Source organism: Carya illinoinensis, chromosome 11 (genome assembly GCF_018687715.1).
Source record: "Carya illinoinensis cultivar Pawnee chromosome 11, C.illinoinensisPawnee_v1, whole genome shotgun sequence".
NCBI classification, from domain to species: Eukaryota; Viridiplantae; Streptophyta; class Magnoliopsida; order Fagales; family Juglandaceae; genus Carya; species Carya illinoinensis.
This window is the reverse complement of record NC_056762.1, coordinates 19,331,489-19,346,686: the sequence shown is the minus strand read 5'-3', so window position 1 is coordinate 19,346,686 and position 15,198 is coordinate 19,331,489. Positions and strand designations below refer to the sequence as shown.

Sequence of the window (15,198 nt, the reverse complement as noted above, 5' to 3'; positions counted from 1 at the left end):
CCAGCCGGCGATCTGATCGATACCCATTGCTACGCGATGGGGTCGGTGCGATTTTCCTAAGAATCCATTGCCCGGTTGTCGTTCCGGTCCATCCGACCGGAGATGCGGTAAAAATAAAAAGGGGGGGTGCAACACGAGGACTTCCCAGGAGGTCACCCATCCTAGTACTACTCTCGCCCAAGCACGCTTAACTGCGGAGTTCTGATGGGATCCGGTGCATTAGTGCTGGTATGATCGCACCCATCATGCTACCAGCGAAAAACTAATATAATCCTATTACGACCTAGCCGCACCCTGCCTATCTCATGCCAACCGGCGATCTGACCGATACCCATTGCTACGCGATGGGGTCGGTGCGATTTTCCTAAAAATCCATTCCCTGGTTCTCGTTCCGGTCCATCCGACCAGAGATGCGGTAAAAATTAAAAGGGGGGGTGCAACACGAGGACTTCCCAGGAGGTCACCCATCCTAGTACTACTCTCGCCCAAGCACGCTTAACTGCGGAGTTCTGATGGGATCCGGTGCATTAGTGCTGGTATGATCGCACCCATCATGCTACCAGCGAAAAACTAATATAATCCTATTACGACCTAGCCGCACCCTGCCTATCCCATGCCAACTGGCGATCTGATTGATAGCGATGGGGTCGGTGCGATTTTCCTAAGAATCCATTGCCCGGTTGTCGTTCCGGTCCATCCGACCGGAGATGCGGTAAAAATAAAAAGGGGGGGTGCAACACGAGGACTTCCCAGGAGGTCACCCATCCTAGTACTACTCTCCCCCAAGCACGCTTAACTGCGGAGTTCTGATGGGATCCGGTGCATTAGTGCTGGTATGATCGCACCCATCATGCTACCAACGAAAAACTAATATAATCCTATTACGACCTAGCCGCACCATGCCTATCCCATGCCAGCCGGCGATCTGATCGATACCCATTGCTACGCGATGGGGTCGGTACGATTTTCCTAAGAATCCATTGCCCGGTTGTCGTTCCGGTCCATCCGACCGGAGATGCGGTAAAAATAAAAAGGGGGGGTGCAACACGAGGACTTCCCAGGAGGTCACCCATCCTAGTACTACTCTCGCCCAAGCACGCTTAACTGCGGAGTTCTGATGGGATCCGGTGCATTAGTGCTGGTATGATCGCACCCATCATGCTACCAGCGAAAAACTAATATAATCCTATTACGACCTAGCCGCACCCTGCCTATCTCATGCCAACCGGCGATCTGACCGATACCCATTGCTACGCGATGGGGTCGGTGCGATTTTCCTAAAAATCCATTCCCTGGTTCTCGTTCCGGTCCATCCGACCAGAGATGCGGTAAAAATTAAAAGGGGGGGTGCAACACGAGGACTTCCCAGGAGGTCACCCATCCTAGTACTACTCTCGCCCAAGCACGCTTAACTGCGGAGTTCTGATGGGATCCGGTGCATTAGTGCTGGTATGATCGCACCCATCATGCTACCAGCGAAAAACTAATATAATCCTATTACGACCTAGCCGCACCCTGCCTATCCCATGCCAACTGGCGATCTGATTGATAGCGATGGGGTCGGTGCGATTTTCCTAAGAATCCATTGCCCGGTTGTCGTTCCGGTCCATCCGACCGGAGATGCGGTAAAAATAAAAAGGGGGGGTGCAACACGAGGACTTCCCAGGAGGTCACCCATCCTAGTACTACTCTCCCCCAAGCACGCTTAACTGCGGAGTTCTGATGGGATCCGGTGCATTAGTGCTGGTATGATCGCACCCATCATGCTACCAACGAAAAACTAATATAATCCTATTACGACCTAGCCGCACCATGCCTATCCCATGCCAGCCGGCGATCTGATCGATACCCATTGCTACGCGATGGGGTCGGTACGATTTTCCTAAGAATCCATTGCCCGGTTGTCGTTCCGGTCCATCCGACCGGAGATGCGGTAAAAATTAAAAGGGGGGGTGCAACACGAGGACTTCCCAGGAGGTCACCCATCCTAGTACTACTCTCGCCCAAGCACGCTTAACTGCGGAGTTCTGATGGGATCCGGTGCATTAGTGCTGGTATGATCGCACCCATCATGCTACCAGCGAAAAACTAATATAATCCTATTACGACCTAGCCGCACCATGCCTATCCCATGCCAGCCGGCGATCTGATCGATACCCATTGCTACGCGATGGGGTCGGTACGATTTTCCTAAGAATCCATTGCCCGGTTGTCGTTCCGGTCCATCCGACCGGAGATGCGGTAAAAATAAAAAGGGGGGGTGCAACACGAGGACTTCCCAGGAGGTCACCCATCCTAGTACTACTCTCGCCCAAGCACGCTTAACTGCGGAGTTCTGATGGGATCCGGTGCATTAGTGCTGGTATGATCGCACCCATCATGCTACCAGCGAAAAACTAATATAATCCTATTACGACCTAGCCGCACCCTGCCTATCTCATGCCAACCGGCGATCTGACCGATACCCATTGCTACGCGATGGGGTCGGTGCGATTTTCCTAAAAATCCATTCCCTGGTTCTCGTTCCGGTCCATCCGACCAGAGATGCGGTAAAAATTAAAAGGGGGGGTGCAACACGAGGACTTCCCAGGAGGTCACCCATCCTAGTACTACTCTCGCCCAAGCACGCTTAACTGCGGAGTTCTGATGGGATCCGGTGCATTAGTGCTGGTATGATCGCACCCATCATGCTACCAGCGAAAAACTAATATAATCCTATTACGACCTAGCCGCACCCTGCCTATCCCATGCCAACTGGCGATCTGATTGATAGCGATGGGGTCGGTGCGATTTTCCTAAGAATCCATTGCCCGGTTGTCGTTCCGGTCCATCCGACCGGAGATGCGGTAAAAATAAAAAGGGGGGGTGCAACACGAGGACTTCCCAGGAGGTCACCCATCCTAGTACTACTCTCGCCCAAGCACGCTTAACTGCGGAGTTCTGATGGGATCCGGTGCATTAGTGCTGGTATGATCGCACCCATCATGCTACCAGCGAAAAACTAATATAATCCTATTACGACCTAGCCGCACCATGCCTATCCCATGCCAACCGGCGATCTGATCGATACCCATCGCTACGCGATGGGGTCGGTGCGATTTTCCTAAGAATCCATTGCCCGGTTGTCGTTCCGGTCCATCCGACCGGAGATGCGGTAAAAATAAAAAGGAGGGGTGCAACACGAGGACTTCCCAGGAGGTCACCCATCCTAGTACTACTCTCGCCCAAGCACGCTTAACTGCGGAGTTCTGATGGGATCCGGTGCATTAGTGCTGGTATGATCGCACCCATCATGCTACCAGCGAAAAACTAATATAATCCTATTACGACCTAGCCGCACCCTGCCTATCCCATGCCAGCCGGCGATCTGATCGATACCCATTGCTACGCGATGGGGTCGGTACGATTTTCCTAAGAATCCATTGCCCGGTTGTCGTTCCGGTCCATCCGACCGGAGATGCGGTAAAAATAAAAAGGGGGGGTGCAACACGAGGACTTCCCAGGAGGTCACCCATCCTAGTACTACTCTCGCCCAAGCACGCTTAACTGCGGAGTTCTGATGGGATCCGGTGCATTAGTGCTGGTATGATCGCACCCATCATGCTACCAGCGAAAAACTAATATAATCCTATTACGACCTAGCCGCACCCTGCCTATCTCATGCCAACCGGCGATCTGACCGATACCCATTGCTACGCGATGGGGTCGGTGCGATTTTCCTAAAAATCCATTCCCTGGTTCTCGTTCCGGTCCATCCGACCAGAGATGCGGTAAAAATTAAAAGGGGGGGGTGCAACACGAGGACTTCCCAGGAGGTCACCCATCCTAGTACTACTCTCGCCCAAGCACGCTTAACTGCGGAGTTCTGATGGGATCCGGTGCATTAGTGCTGGTATGATCGCACCCATCATGCTACCAGCGAAAAACTAATATAATCCTATTACGACCTAGCCGCACCCTGCCTATCCCATGCCAACTGGCGATCTGATTGATAGCGATGGGGTCGGTGCGATTTTCCTAAGAATCCATTGCCCGGTTGTCGTTCCGGTCCATCCGACCGGAGATGCGGTAAAAATAAAAAGGGGGGGTGCAACACGAGGACTTCCCAGGAGGTCACCCATCCTAGTACTACTCTCGCCCAAGCACGCTTAACTGCGGAGTTCTGATGGGATCCGGTGCATTAGTGCTGGTATGATCGCACCCATCATGCTACCAGCGAAAAACTAATATAATCCTATTACGACCTAGCCGCACCATGCCTATCCCATGCCAACCGGCGATCTGATCGATACCCATTGCTACGCGATGGGGTCGGTGCGATTTTCCTAAGAATCCATTGCCCGGTTGTCGTTCCGGTCCATCCGACCGGAGATGCGGTAAAAATAAAAAGGGGGGGTGCAACACGAGGACTTCCCAGGAGGTCACCCATCCTAGTACTACTCTCGCCCAAGCACGCTTAACTGCGGAGTTCTGATGGGATCCGGTGCATTAGTGCTGGTATGATCGCACCCATCATGCTACCAGCGAAAAACTAATATAATCCTATTACGGCCTAGCCGCACCATGCCTATCCCATGCCAACCGGCGATCTGATCGATACCCATTGCTACGCGATGGGGTCGGTGCGATTTTCCTAAGAATCCATTGCCCGGTTGTCGTTCCGGTCCATCCGACCGGAGATGCGGTAAAAATAAAAAGGGGGGGTGCAACACGAGGACTTCCCAGGAGGTCACCCATCCTAGTACTACTCTCGCCCAAGCACGCTTAACTGCGGAGTTCTGATGGGATCCGGTGCATTAGTGCTGGTATGATCGCACCCATCATGCTACCAGCGAAAAACTAATATAATCCTATTACGACCTAGCCGCACCCTGCCTATCTCATGCCAACCGGCGATCTGACAGATACCCATTGCTACGCGATGGGGTCGGTGCGATTTTCCTAAAAATCCATTCCCTGGTTCTCGTTCCGGTCCATCCGACCAGAGATGCGGTAAAAATTAAAAGGGGGGGTGCAACACGAGGACTTCCCAGGAGGTCACCCATCCTAGTACTACTCTCGCCCAAGCACGCTTAACTGCGGAGTTCTGATTGGATCCGGTGCATTAGTGCTGGTATGATCGCACCCATCATGCTACCAGCGAAAAACTAATATAATCCTATTACGACCTAGCCGCACCCTGCCTATCCCATGCCAACTGGCGATCTGATTGATAGCGATGGGGTCGGTGCGATTTTCCTAAGAATCCATTGCCCGGTTGTCGTTCCGGTCCATCCGACCGGAGATGCGGTAAAAATAAAAAGGGGGGGTGCAACACGAGGACTTCCCAGGAGGTCACCCATCCTAGTACTACTCTCGCCCAAGCACGCTTAACTGCGGAGTTCTGATGGGATCCGGTGCATTAGTGCTGGTATGATCGCACCCATCATGCTACCAGCGAAAAACTAATATAATCCTATTACGACCTAGCCGCACCATGCCTATCCCATGCCAACCGGCGATCTGATCGATACCCATTGCTACGCGATGGGGTCGGTGCGATTTTCCTAAGAATCCATTGCCCGGTTGTCGTTCCGGTCCATCCGACCGGAGATGCGGTAAAAATAAAAAGGGGGGGTGCAACACGAGGACTTCCCAGGAGGTCACCCATCCTAGTACTACTCTCGCCCAAGCACGCTTAACTGCGGAGTTCTGATGGGATCCGGTGCATTAGTGCTGGTAGGATCGCACCCATCATGCTACCAGCGAAAAACTAATATAATCCTATTACGACCTAGCCGCACCCTGCCTATCCCATGCCAACCGGCGATCTGATCGATACCCATTGCTACGCGATGGGGTCGGTGCGATTTTCCTAAGAATCCATTGCCCGGTTCTCGTTCTGGTCCATCCGACCGGAGATGCGGTAAAAATAAAAAAGGGGGGTGCAACACGAGGACTTCCCAGGAGGTCACCCATCCTAGTACTACTCTCGCCCAAGCACGCTTAACTGCGGAGTTCTGATGGGATCCGGTGCATTAGTGCTGGTATGATCGCACCCATCATGCTACCAGCGAAAAACTAATATAATCCTATTACGACCTAGCCGCACCCTGCCTATCCCATGCCAACCGGCGATCTGATCGATACCCATTGCTACGCGATGGGGTCGGTGCGATTTTCCTAAAAATCCATTCCCTGGTTCTCGTTCCGGTCCATCCGACCAGAGATGCGGTAAAAATTAAAAGGGGGGGTGCAACACGAGGACTTCCCAGGAGGTCACCCATCCTAGTACTACTCTCGCCCAAGCACGCTTAACTGCGGAGTTCTGATGGGATCCGGTGCATTAGTGCTGGTATGATCGCACCCATCATGCTACCAGCGAAAAACTAATATAATCCTATTACGACCTAGCCGCACCCTGCCTATCCCATGCCAACTGGCGATCTGATTGATAGCGATGGGGTCGGTGCGATTTTCCTAAGAATCCATTGCCCGGCTGTCGTTCCGGTCCATCCGACCGGAGATGCGGTAAAAATAAAAAGGGGGGGTGCAACACGAGGACTTCCCAGGAGGTCACCCATCCTAGTACTACTCTCGCCCAAGCACGCTTAACTGCGGAGTTCTGATGGGATCCGGTGCATTAGTGCTGGTAGGATCGCACCCATCATGCTACCAGCGAAAAACTAATATAATCCTATTACGACCTAGCCGCACCATGCCTATCCCATGCCAACCGGCGATCTGACCGATACCCATTGCTACGCGATGGGGTCGGTGCGATTTTCCTAAAAATCCATTCCCTGGTTCTCGTTCCGGTCCATCCGACCGGAGATGCGGTAAAAATAAAAAAGGGGGGTGCAACACGAGGACTTCCCAGGAGGTCACCCATCCTAGTACTACTCTCGCCCAAGCACGCTTAACTGCGGAGTTCTGATGGGATCCGGTGCATTAGTGCTGGTATGATCGCACCCATCATGCTACCAGCGAAAAACTAATATAATCCTATTACGACCTAGCCGCACCCTGCCTATCCCATGCCAACCGGCGATCTGATCGATACCCATTGCTACGCGATGGGGTCGGTGCGATTTTCCTAAAAATCCATTCCCTGGTTCTCGTTCCGGTCCATCCGACCAGAGATGCGGTAAAAATTAAAAGGGGGGGTGCAACACGAGGACTTCCCAGGAGGTCACCCATCCTAGTACTACTCTCGCCCAAGCACGCTTAACTGCGGAGTTCTGATGGGATCCGGTGCATTAGTGCTGGTATGATCGCACCCATCATGCTACCAGCGAAAAACTAATATAATCCTATTACGACCTAGCCGCACCCTGCCTATCCCATGCCAACTGGCGATCTGATTGATAGCGATGGGGTCGGTGCGATTTTCCTAAGAATCCATTGCCCGGTTGTCGTTCCGGTCCATCCGACCGGAGATGCGGTAAAAATAAAAAGGGGGGGTGCAACACGAGGACTTCCCAGGAGGTCACCCATCCTAGTACTACTCTCGCCCAAGCACGCTTAACTGCGGAGTTCTGATGGGATCCGGTGCATTAGTGCTGGTAGGATCGCACCCATCATGCTACCAGCGAAAAACTAATATAATCCTATTACGACCTAGCCGCACCATGCCTATCCCATGCCAACCGGCGATCTGACCGATACCCATTGCTACGCGATGGGGTCGGTGCGATTTTCCTAAAAATCCATTCCCTGGTTCTCGTTCCGGTCCATCCGACCAGAGATGCGGTAAAAATTAAAAGGGGGGGTGCAACACGAGGACTTCCCAGGAGGTCACCCATCCTAGTACTACTCTCGCCCAAGCACGCTTAACTGCGGAGTTCTGATGGGATCCGGTGCATTAGTGCTGCTATGATCGCACCCATCATGCTACCAGCGAAAAACTAATATAATCCTATTACGACCTAGCCGCACCATGCCTATCCCATGCCAACCGGCGATCTGACCGATACCCATTGCTACGCGATGGGGTCGGTGCGATTTTCCTAAAAATCCATTCCCTGGTTCTCGTTCCGGTCCATCCGACCAGAGATGCGGTAAAAATTAAAAGGGGGGTTGCAACACGAGGACTTCCCAGGAGGTCACCCATCCTAGTACTACTCTCGCCCAAGCACGCTTAACCGCGGAGTTCTGATGGGATCCGGTGCATTAGTGCTGGTATGATCGCACCCATCATGCTACCAGCGAAAAACTAATATAATCCTATTACGACCAAGCCGCACCCTGCCTATCCCATGCCAACCGGCGATCTGATTGATAGCGATGGGGTCGGTGCGATTTTCCTAAGAATCCATTGCCCGGTTGTCGTTCCGGTCCATCCGACCGGAGATGCGGTAAAAATAAAAAGGGGGGGTGCAACACGAGGACTTCCCAGGAGGTCACCCATCCTAGTACTACTCTCGCCCAAGCACGCTTAACTGCGGAGTTCTGATGGGATCCGGTGCATTAGTGCTGGTAGGATCGCACCCATCATGCTACCAGCGAAAAACTAATATAATCCTATTACGACCTAGCCGCACCATGCCTATCCCATGCCAACCGGCGATCTGACCGATACCCATTGCTACGCGATGGGGTCGGTGCGATTTTCCTAAAAATCCATTCCCTGGTTCTCGTTCCGGTCCATCCGACCAGAGATGCGGTAAAAATTAAAAGGGGGGGTGCAACACGAGGACTTCCCAGGAGGTCACCCATCCTAGTACTACTCTCGCCCAAGCACGCTTAACTGCGGAGTTCTGATGGGATCCGGTGCATTAGTGCTGCTATGATCGCACCCATCATGCTACCAGCGAAAAACTAATATAATCCTATTACGACCTAGCCGCACCATGCCTATCCCATGCCAACCGGCGATCTGACCGATACCCATTGCTACGCGATGGGGTCGGTGCGATTTTCCTAAAAATCCATTCCCTGGTTCTCGTTCCGGTCCATCCGACCAGAGATGCGGTAAAAATTAAAAGGGGGGTTGCAACACGAGGACTTCCCAGGAGGTCACCCATCCTAGTACTACTCTCGCCCAAGCACGCTTAACTGCGGAGTTCTGATGGGATCCGGTGCATTAGTGCTGGTATGATCGCACCCATCATGCTACCAGCGAAAAACTAATATAATCCTATTACGACCAAGCCGCACCCTGCCTATCCCATGCCAACCGGCGATCTGATTGATAGCGATGGGGTCGGTGCGATTTTCCTAAGAATCCATTGCCCGGTTGTCGTTCCGGTCCATCCGACCGGAGATGCGGTAAAATTAAAAAGGGGGGGTGCAACACGAGGACTTCCCAGGAGGTCACCCATCCTAGTACTACTCTCGCCCAAGCACGCTTAACTGCGGAGTTCTGATGGGATCCGGTGCATTAGTGCTGCTATGATCGCACCCATCATGCTACCAGCGAAAAACTAATATAATCCTATTACGACCTAGCCGCACCATGCCTATCCCATGCCAACCGGCGATCTGATCGATACCCATTGCTACGCGATGGGGTCGGTGCGATTTTCCTAAGAATCCATTGCCCGGTTGTCGTTCCGGTCCATCCGACCGGAGATGCGGTAAAAATAAAAAGGGGGGGTGCAACACGAGGACTTCCCAGGAGGTCACCCATCCTAGTACTACTCTCGCCCAAGCACGCTTAACTGCGGAGTTCTGATGGGATCCGGTGCATTAGTGCTGCTATGATCGCACCCATCATGCTACCAGCGAAAAACTAATATAATCCTATTACGACCTAGCCGCACCATGCCTATCCCATGCCAACCGGCGATCTGATCGATACCCATTGCTACGCGATGGGGTCGGTGCGATTTTCCTAAGAATCCATTGCCCGGTTGTCGTTCCGGTCCATCCGACCGGAGATGCGGTAAAAATAAAAAGGGGGGGTGCAACACGAGGACTTCCCAGGAGGTCACCCATCCTAGTACTACTCTCGCCCAAGCACGCTTAACTGCGGAGTTCTGATGGGATCCGGTGCATTAGTGCTGGTATGATCGCACCCATCATGCTACCAGCGAAAAACTAATATAATCCTATTACGACCTAGCCGCACCCTGCCTATCTCATGCCAACCGGCGATCTGACCGATACCCATTGCTACGCGATGGGGTCGGTGCGATTTTCCTAAAAATCCATTCCCTGGTTCTCGTTCCGGTCCATCCGACCAGAGATGCGGTAAAAATTAAAAGGGGGGGTGCAACACGAGGACTTCCCAGGAGGTCACCCATCCTAGTACTACTCTCGCCCAAGCACGCTTAACTGCGGAGTTCTGATGGGATCCGGTGCATTAGTGCTGGTATGATCGCACCCATCATGCTACCAGCGAAAAACTAATATAATCCTATTACGACCTAGCCGCACCCTGCCTATCCCATGCCAACTGGCGATCTGATTGATAGCGATGGGGTCGGTGCGATTTTCCTAAGAATCCATTGCCCGGTTGTCGTTCCGGTCCATCCGACCGGAGATGCGGTAAAAATAAAAAGGGGGGGTGCAACACGAGGACTTCCCAGGAGGTCACCCATCCTAGTACTACTCTCGCCCAAGCACGCTTAACTGCGGAGTTCTGATGGGATCCGGTGCATTAGTGCTGGTATGATCGCACCCATCATGCTACCAGCGAAAAACTAATATAATCCTATTACGACCTAGCCGCACCAGGCCTATCTCATGCCAACCGGCGATCTGATCGATACCCATCGCTACGCGATGGGGTCGGTGCGATTTTCCTAAGAATCCATTGCCCGGTTGTCGTTCCGGTCCATCCGACCGGAGATGCGGTAAAAATAAAAAGGAGGGGTGCAACACGAGGACTTCCCAGGAGGTCACCCATCCTAGTACTACTCTCGCCCAAGCACGCTTAACTGCGGAGTTCTGATGGGATCCGGTGCATTAGTGCTGGTATGATCGCACCCATCATGCTACCAGCGAAAAACTAATATAATCCTATTACGACCTAGCCGCACCCTGCCTATCCCATGCCAGCCGGCGATCTGATCGATACCCATTGCTACGCGATGGGGTCGGTGCGATTTTCCTAAGAATCCATTGCCCGGTTGTCGTTCCGGTCCATCCGACCGGAGATGCGGTAAAAATAAAAAGGGGGGGTGCAACACGAGGACTTCCCAGGAGGTCACCCATCCTAGTACTACTCTCGCCCAAGCACGCTTAACTGCGGAGTTCTGATGGGATCCGGTGCATTAGTGCTGGTATGATCGCACCCATCATGCTACCAGCGAAAAACTAATATAATCCTATTACGACCTAGCCGCACCCTGCCTATCTCATGCCAACCGGCGATCTGACCGATACCCATTGCTACGCGATGGGGTCGGTGCGATTTTCCTAAAAATCCATTCCCTGGTTCTCGTTCCGGTCCATCCGACCAGAGATGCGGTAAAAATTAAATGGGGGGGTGCAACACGAGGACTTCCCAGGAGGTCACCCATCCTAGTACTACTCTCGCCCAAGCACGCTTAACTGCGGAGTTCTGATGGGATCCGGTGCATTAGTGCTGGTATGATCGCACCCATCATGCTACCAGCGAAAAACTAATATAATCCTATTACGACCTAGCCGCACCCTGCCTATCCCATGCCAACTGGCGATCTGATTGATAGCGATGGGGTCGGTGCGATTTTCCTAAGAATCCATTGCCCGGTTGTCGTTCCGGTCCATCCGACCGGAGATGCGGTAAAAATAAAAAGGGGGGGTGCAACACGAGGACTTCCCAGGAGGTCACCCATCCTAGTACTACTCTCGCCCAAGCACGCTTAACTGCGGAGTTCTGATGGGATCCGGTGCATTAGTGCTGGTATGATCGCACCCATCATGCTACCAGCGAAAAACTAATATAATCCTATTACGACCTAGCCGCACCATGCCTATCCCATGCCAACCGGCGATCTGATCGATACCCATTGCTACGCGATGGGGTCGGTGCGATTTTCCTAAGAATCCATTGCCCGGTTGTCGTTCCGGTCCATCCGACCGGAGATGCGGTAAAAATAAAAAGGGGGGGTGCAACACGAGGACTTCCCAGGAGGTCACCCATCCTAGTACTACTCTCGCCCGAGCACGCTTAACTGCGGAGTTCTGATGGGATCCGGTGCATTAGTGCTGGTATGATCGCACCCATCATGCTACCAGCGAAAAACTAATATAATCCTATTACGGCCTAGCCGCACCATGCCTATCCCATGCCAACCGGCGATCTGATCGATACCCATTGCTACGCGATGGGGTCGGTGCGATTTTCCTAAGAATTCATTGCCCGGTTGTCGTTCCGGTCCATCCGACCGGAGATGCGGTAAAAATAAAAAGGGGGGGTGCAACACGAGGACTTCCCAGGAGGTCACCCATCCTAGTACTACTCTCGCCCAAGCACGCTTAACTGCGGAGTTCTGATGGGATCCGGTGCATTAGTGCTGGTATGATCGCACCCATCATGCTACCAGCGAAAAACTAATATAATCCTATTACGACCTAGCCGCACCCTGCCTATCTCATGCCAACCGGCGATCTGACAGATACCCATTGCTACGCGATGGGTCGGTGCGATTTTCCTAAAAATCCATTCCCTGGTTCTCGTTCCGGTCCATCCGACCAGAGATGCGGTAAAAATTAAAAGGGGGGGTGCAACACGAGGACTTCCCAGGAGGTCCCCCATCCTAGTACTACTCTCGCCCAAGCACGCTTAACTGCGGAGTTCTGATGGGATCCGGTGCATTAGTGCTGGTATGATCGCACCCATCATGCTACCAGCGAAAAACTAATATAATCCTATTACGACCTAGCCGCACCCTGCCTATCCCATGCCAACTGGCGATCTGATTGATAGCGATGGGGTCGGTGCGATTTTCCTAAGAATCCATTGCCCGGTTGTCGTTCCGGTCCATCCGACCGGAGATGCGGTAAAAATAAAAAGGGGGGGTGCAACACGAGGACTTCCCAGGAGGTCACCCATCCTAGTACTACTCTCGCCCAAGCACGCTTAACTGCGGAGTTCTGATGGGATCCGGTGCATTAGTGCTGGTATGATCGCACCCATCATGCTACCAGCGAAAAACTAATATAATCCTATTACGACCTAGCCGCACCATGCCTATCCCATGCCAACCGGCGATCTGATCGATACCCATTGCTACGCGATGGGGTCGGTGCGATTTTCCTAAGAATCCATTGCCCGGTTGTCGTTCCGGTCCATCCGACCGGAGATGCGGTAAAAATAAAAAGGGGGGGTGCAACACGAGGACTTCCCAGGAGGTCACCCATCCTAGTACTACTCTCGCCCAAGCACGCTTAACTGCGGAGTTCTGATGGGATCCGGTGCATTAGTGCTGGTAGGATCGCACCCATCATGCTACCAGCGAAAAACTAATATAATCCTATTACGACCTAGCCGCACCCTGCCTATCCCATGCCAGCCGGCGATCTGATCGATACCCATTGCTACGCGATGGGGTCGGTGCGATTTTCCTAAGAATCCATTGCCCGGTTCTCGTTCTGGTCCATCCGACCGGAGATGCGGTAAAAATAAAAAAGGGGGGTGCAACACGAGGACTTCCCAGGAGGTCACCCATCCTAGTACTACTCTCGCCCAAGCACGCTTAACTGCGGAGTTCTGATGGGATCCGGTGCATTAGTGCTGGTATGATCGCACCCATCATGCTACCAGCGAAAAACTAATATAATCCTATTACGACCTAGCCGCACCCTGCCTATCCCATGCCAACCGGCGATCTGATCGATACCCATTGCTACGCGATGGGGTCGGTGCGATTTTCCTAAAAATCCATTCCCTGGTTCTCGTTCCGGTCCATCCGACCAGAGATGCGGTAAAAATAAAAAGGGGGGGTGCAACACGAGGACTTCCCAGGAGGTCCCCCATCCTAGTACTACTCTCGCCCAAGCACGCTTAACTGCGGAGTTCTGATGGGATCCGGTGCATTAGTGCTGGTATGATCGCACCCATCATGCTACCAGCGAAAAACTAATATAATCCTATTACGACCTAGCCGCACCCTGCCTATCCCATGCCAACTGGCGATCTGATTGATAGCGATGGGGTCGGTGCGATTTTCCTAAGAATCCATTGCCCGGTTGTCGTTCCGGTCCATCCGACCGGAGATGCGGTAAAAATAAAAAGGGGGGGTGCAACACGAGGACTTCCCAGGAGGTCACCCATCCTAGTACTACTCTCGCCCAAGCACGCTTAACTGCGGAGTTCTGATGGGATCCGGTGCATTAGTGCTGGTATGATCGCACCCATCATGCTACCAGCGAAAAACTAATATAATCCTATTACGACCTAGCCGCACCATGCCTATCCCATGCCAACCGGCGATCTGATCGATACCCATTGCTACGCGATGGGGTCGGTGCGATTTTCCTAAGAATCCATTGCCCGGTTGTCGTTCCGGTCCATCCGACCGGAGATGCGGTAAAAATAAAAAGGGGGGGTGCAACACGAGGACTTCCCAGGAGGTCACCCATCCTAGTACTACTCTCGCCCAAGCACGCTTAACTGCGGAGTTCTGATGGGATCCGGTGCATTAGTGCTGGTAGGATCGCACCCATCATGCTACCAGCGAAAAACTAATATAATCCTATTACGACCTAGCCGCACCCTGCCTATCCCATGCCAACCGGCGATCTGATCGATACCCATTGCTACGCGATGGGGTCGGTGCGATTTTCCTAAGAATCCATTGCCCGGTTCTCGTTCCGGTCCATCCGACCGGAGATGCGGTAAAAATAAAAAAGGGGGGTGCAACACGAGGACTTCCCAGGAGGTCACCCATCCTAGTACTACTCTCGCCCAAGCACGCTTAACTGCGGAGTTCTGATGGGATCCGGTGCATTAGTGCTGGTATGATCGCACCCATCATGCTACCAGCGAAAAACTAATATAATCCTATTACGACCTAGCCGCACCCTGCCTATCCCATGCCAACCGGCGATCTGATCGATACCCATTGCTACGCGATGGGGTCGGTGCGATTTTCCTAAAAATCCATTCCCTGGTTCTCGTTCCGGTCCATCCGACCGGAGATGCGGTAAAAATAAAAAAGGGGGGTGCAACACGAGGACTTCCCAGGAGGTCACCCATCCTAGTACTACTCTCGCCCAAGCACGCTTAACTGCGGAGTTCTGATGGGATCCGGTGCATTAGTGCTGGTATGATCGCACCCATCATGC

At 52.7% G+C, this 15,198-nt stretch overlaps 50 non-coding genes across 50 annotated transcripts; all 50 read right to left on the bottom strand.

The window, feature by feature from the left end:
• Positions 1-123: 123 nt before the first annotated feature.
• Positions 124-242, bottom strand: LOC122285692. The gene has a single exon (XR_006233047.1). It is a non-coding gene; the product is annotated as a 5S ribosomal RNA (ribosomal RNA).
• Positions 243-431: 189 nt separating this feature from the next.
• On the bottom strand, positions 432-550 carry LOC122285691. Its single transcript, XR_006233046.1, has one exon. It is a non-coding gene; the product is annotated as a 5S ribosomal RNA (ribosomal RNA).
• A 178-nt stretch (positions 551-728) lies between these two features.
• LOC122288722 lies at positions 729-847 on the bottom strand. Its single transcript, XR_006235974.1, has one exon. It is a non-coding gene; the product is annotated as a 5S ribosomal RNA (ribosomal RNA).
• Positions 848-1,036: 189 nt separating this feature from the next.
• LOC122285690 lies at positions 1,037-1,155 on the bottom strand. The gene has a single exon (XR_006233045.1). It is a non-coding gene; the product is annotated as a 5S ribosomal RNA (ribosomal RNA).
• A 189-nt stretch (positions 1,156-1,344) lies between these two features.
• LOC122285689 lies at positions 1,345-1,463 on the bottom strand. Its single transcript, XR_006233044.1, has one exon. It is a non-coding gene; the product is annotated as a 5S ribosomal RNA (ribosomal RNA).
• A 178-nt stretch (positions 1,464-1,641) lies between these two features.
• On the bottom strand, positions 1,642-1,760 carry LOC122288720. The gene has a single exon (XR_006235972.1). It is a non-coding gene; the product is annotated as a 5S ribosomal RNA (ribosomal RNA).
• Positions 1,761-1,949: 189 nt separating this feature from the next.
• Positions 1,950-2,068, bottom strand: LOC122285688. The gene has a single exon (XR_006233043.1). It is a non-coding gene; the product is annotated as a 5S ribosomal RNA (ribosomal RNA).
• A 189-nt stretch (positions 2,069-2,257) lies between these two features.
• LOC122285687 lies at positions 2,258-2,376 on the bottom strand. The gene has a single exon (XR_006233042.1). It is a non-coding gene; the product is annotated as a 5S ribosomal RNA (ribosomal RNA).
• A 189-nt stretch (positions 2,377-2,565) lies between these two features.
• LOC122285686 lies at positions 2,566-2,684 on the bottom strand. The gene has a single exon (XR_006233041.1). It is a non-coding gene; the product is annotated as a 5S ribosomal RNA (ribosomal RNA).
• Positions 2,685-2,862: 178 nt separating this feature from the next.
• Positions 2,863-2,981, bottom strand: LOC122285684. The gene has a single exon (XR_006233039.1). It is a non-coding gene; the product is annotated as a 5S ribosomal RNA (ribosomal RNA).
• A 189-nt stretch (positions 2,982-3,170) lies between these two features.
• On the bottom strand, positions 3,171-3,289 carry LOC122285683. Its single transcript, XR_006233038.1, has one exon. It is a non-coding gene; the product is annotated as a 5S ribosomal RNA (ribosomal RNA).
• A 189-nt stretch (positions 3,290-3,478) lies between these two features.
• Positions 3,479-3,597, bottom strand: LOC122285681. Its single transcript, XR_006233037.1, has one exon. It is a non-coding gene; the product is annotated as a 5S ribosomal RNA (ribosomal RNA).
• Positions 3,598-3,787: 190 nt separating this feature from the next.
• On the bottom strand, positions 3,788-3,906 carry LOC122285680. The gene has a single exon (XR_006233036.1). It is a non-coding gene; the product is annotated as a 5S ribosomal RNA (ribosomal RNA).
• Positions 3,907-4,084: 178 nt separating this feature from the next.
• On the bottom strand, positions 4,085-4,203 carry LOC122285679. The gene has a single exon (XR_006233035.1). It is a non-coding gene; the product is annotated as a 5S ribosomal RNA (ribosomal RNA).
• Positions 4,204-4,392: 189 nt separating this feature from the next.
• On the bottom strand, positions 4,393-4,511 carry LOC122285678. The gene has a single exon (XR_006233034.1). It is a non-coding gene; the product is annotated as a 5S ribosomal RNA (ribosomal RNA).
• A 189-nt stretch (positions 4,512-4,700) lies between these two features.
• Positions 4,701-4,819, bottom strand: LOC122285677. The gene has a single exon (XR_006233033.1). It is a non-coding gene; the product is annotated as a 5S ribosomal RNA (ribosomal RNA).
• Positions 4,820-5,008: 189 nt separating this feature from the next.
• Positions 5,009-5,127, bottom strand: LOC122288209. Its single transcript, XR_006235480.1, has one exon. It is a non-coding gene; the product is annotated as a 5S ribosomal RNA (ribosomal RNA).
• Positions 5,128-5,305: 178 nt separating this feature from the next.
• On the bottom strand, positions 5,306-5,424 carry LOC122285676. Its single transcript, XR_006233032.1, has one exon. It is a non-coding gene; the product is annotated as a 5S ribosomal RNA (ribosomal RNA).
• A 189-nt stretch (positions 5,425-5,613) lies between these two features.
• On the bottom strand, positions 5,614-5,732 carry LOC122287930. The gene has a single exon (XR_006235210.1). It is a non-coding gene; the product is annotated as a 5S ribosomal RNA (ribosomal RNA).
• A 189-nt stretch (positions 5,733-5,921) lies between these two features.
• On the bottom strand, positions 5,922-6,040 carry LOC122285675. The gene has a single exon (XR_006233031.1). It is a non-coding gene; the product is annotated as a 5S ribosomal RNA (ribosomal RNA).
• Positions 6,041-6,229: 189 nt separating this feature from the next.
• Positions 6,230-6,348, bottom strand: LOC122285674. Its single transcript, XR_006233030.1, has one exon. It is a non-coding gene; the product is annotated as a 5S ribosomal RNA (ribosomal RNA).
• A 178-nt stretch (positions 6,349-6,526) lies between these two features.
• Positions 6,527-6,645, bottom strand: LOC122287929. Its single transcript, XR_006235209.1, has one exon. It is a non-coding gene; the product is annotated as a 5S ribosomal RNA (ribosomal RNA).
• A 189-nt stretch (positions 6,646-6,834) lies between these two features.
• On the bottom strand, positions 6,835-6,953 carry LOC122285672. The gene has a single exon (XR_006233028.1). It is a non-coding gene; the product is annotated as a 5S ribosomal RNA (ribosomal RNA).
• A 189-nt stretch (positions 6,954-7,142) lies between these two features.
• On the bottom strand, positions 7,143-7,261 carry LOC122285671. Its single transcript, XR_006233027.1, has one exon. It is a non-coding gene; the product is annotated as a 5S ribosomal RNA (ribosomal RNA).
• A 178-nt stretch (positions 7,262-7,439) lies between these two features.
• LOC122287928 lies at positions 7,440-7,558 on the bottom strand. Its single transcript, XR_006235208.1, has one exon. It is a non-coding gene; the product is annotated as a 5S ribosomal RNA (ribosomal RNA).
• A 189-nt stretch (positions 7,559-7,747) lies between these two features.
• On the bottom strand, positions 7,748-7,866 carry LOC122288352. Its single transcript, XR_006235617.1, has one exon. It is a non-coding gene; the product is annotated as a 5S ribosomal RNA (ribosomal RNA).
• A 189-nt stretch (positions 7,867-8,055) lies between these two features.
• LOC122288706 lies at positions 8,056-8,174 on the bottom strand. Its single transcript, XR_006235958.1, has one exon. It is a non-coding gene; the product is annotated as a 5S ribosomal RNA (ribosomal RNA).
• Positions 8,175-8,352: 178 nt separating this feature from the next.
• LOC122287926 lies at positions 8,353-8,471 on the bottom strand. The gene has a single exon (XR_006235206.1). It is a non-coding gene; the product is annotated as a 5S ribosomal RNA (ribosomal RNA).
• Positions 8,472-8,660: 189 nt separating this feature from the next.
• Positions 8,661-8,779, bottom strand: LOC122288351. Its single transcript, XR_006235616.1, has one exon. It is a non-coding gene; the product is annotated as a 5S ribosomal RNA (ribosomal RNA).
• A 189-nt stretch (positions 8,780-8,968) lies between these two features.
• LOC122287608 lies at positions 8,969-9,087 on the bottom strand. The gene has a single exon (XR_006234898.1). It is a non-coding gene; the product is annotated as a 5S ribosomal RNA (ribosomal RNA).
• Positions 9,088-9,265: 178 nt separating this feature from the next.
• LOC122288350 lies at positions 9,266-9,384 on the bottom strand. The gene has a single exon (XR_006235615.1). It is a non-coding gene; the product is annotated as a 5S ribosomal RNA (ribosomal RNA).
• Positions 9,385-9,573: 189 nt separating this feature from the next.
• LOC122288349 lies at positions 9,574-9,692 on the bottom strand. The gene has a single exon (XR_006235614.1). It is a non-coding gene; the product is annotated as a 5S ribosomal RNA (ribosomal RNA).
• A 189-nt stretch (positions 9,693-9,881) lies between these two features.
• Positions 9,882-10,000, bottom strand: LOC122285670. Its single transcript, XR_006233026.1, has one exon. It is a non-coding gene; the product is annotated as a 5S ribosomal RNA (ribosomal RNA).
• A 189-nt stretch (positions 10,001-10,189) lies between these two features.
• LOC122285669 lies at positions 10,190-10,308 on the bottom strand. Its single transcript, XR_006233025.1, has one exon. It is a non-coding gene; the product is annotated as a 5S ribosomal RNA (ribosomal RNA).
• A 178-nt stretch (positions 10,309-10,486) lies between these two features.
• On the bottom strand, positions 10,487-10,605 carry LOC122285668. Its single transcript, XR_006233024.1, has one exon. It is a non-coding gene; the product is annotated as a 5S ribosomal RNA (ribosomal RNA).
• A 189-nt stretch (positions 10,606-10,794) lies between these two features.
• Positions 10,795-10,913, bottom strand: LOC122285667. The gene has a single exon (XR_006233023.1). It is a non-coding gene; the product is annotated as a 5S ribosomal RNA (ribosomal RNA).
• Positions 10,914-11,102: 189 nt separating this feature from the next.
• Positions 11,103-11,221, bottom strand: LOC122285666. Its single transcript, XR_006233022.1, has one exon. It is a non-coding gene; the product is annotated as a 5S ribosomal RNA (ribosomal RNA).
• A 189-nt stretch (positions 11,222-11,410) lies between these two features.
• On the bottom strand, positions 11,411-11,529 carry LOC122285665. The gene has a single exon (XR_006233020.1). It is a non-coding gene; the product is annotated as a 5S ribosomal RNA (ribosomal RNA).
• Positions 11,530-11,707: 178 nt separating this feature from the next.
• On the bottom strand, positions 11,708-11,826 carry LOC122285664. Its single transcript, XR_006233019.1, has one exon. It is a non-coding gene; the product is annotated as a 5S ribosomal RNA (ribosomal RNA).
• Positions 11,827-12,015: 189 nt separating this feature from the next.
• On the bottom strand, positions 12,016-12,134 carry LOC122287207. Its single transcript, XR_006234510.1, has one exon. It is a non-coding gene; the product is annotated as a 5S ribosomal RNA (ribosomal RNA).
• A 189-nt stretch (positions 12,135-12,323) lies between these two features.
• LOC122285663 lies at positions 12,324-12,442 on the bottom strand. The gene has a single exon (XR_006233018.1). It is a non-coding gene; the product is annotated as a 5S ribosomal RNA (ribosomal RNA).
• Positions 12,443-12,630: 188 nt separating this feature from the next.
• Positions 12,631-12,749, bottom strand: LOC122287220. Its single transcript, XR_006234522.1, has one exon. It is a non-coding gene; the product is annotated as a 5S ribosomal RNA (ribosomal RNA).
• Positions 12,750-12,927: 178 nt separating this feature from the next.
• On the bottom strand, positions 12,928-13,046 carry LOC122285661. The gene has a single exon (XR_006233016.1). It is a non-coding gene; the product is annotated as a 5S ribosomal RNA (ribosomal RNA).
• A 189-nt stretch (positions 13,047-13,235) lies between these two features.
• Positions 13,236-13,354, bottom strand: LOC122287925. Its single transcript, XR_006235205.1, has one exon. It is a non-coding gene; the product is annotated as a 5S ribosomal RNA (ribosomal RNA).
• Positions 13,355-13,543: 189 nt separating this feature from the next.
• LOC122285660 lies at positions 13,544-13,662 on the bottom strand. Its single transcript, XR_006233014.1, has one exon. It is a non-coding gene; the product is annotated as a 5S ribosomal RNA (ribosomal RNA).
• Positions 13,663-13,851: 189 nt separating this feature from the next.
• On the bottom strand, positions 13,852-13,970 carry LOC122287218. Its single transcript, XR_006234520.1, has one exon. It is a non-coding gene; the product is annotated as a 5S ribosomal RNA (ribosomal RNA).
• Positions 13,971-14,148: 178 nt separating this feature from the next.
• On the bottom strand, positions 14,149-14,267 carry LOC122285659. Its single transcript, XR_006233013.1, has one exon. It is a non-coding gene; the product is annotated as a 5S ribosomal RNA (ribosomal RNA).
• Positions 14,268-14,456: 189 nt separating this feature from the next.
• LOC122287923 lies at positions 14,457-14,575 on the bottom strand. Its single transcript, XR_006235204.1, has one exon. It is a non-coding gene; the product is annotated as a 5S ribosomal RNA (ribosomal RNA).
• A 189-nt stretch (positions 14,576-14,764) lies between these two features.
• On the bottom strand, positions 14,765-14,883 carry LOC122285658. Its single transcript, XR_006233012.1, has one exon. It is a non-coding gene; the product is annotated as a 5S ribosomal RNA (ribosomal RNA).
• Positions 14,884-15,072: 189 nt separating this feature from the next.
• On the bottom strand, positions 15,073-15,191 carry LOC122285657. Its single transcript, XR_006233011.1, has one exon. It is a non-coding gene; the product is annotated as a 5S ribosomal RNA (ribosomal RNA).
• Positions 15,192-15,198: the final 7 nt, after the last annotated feature.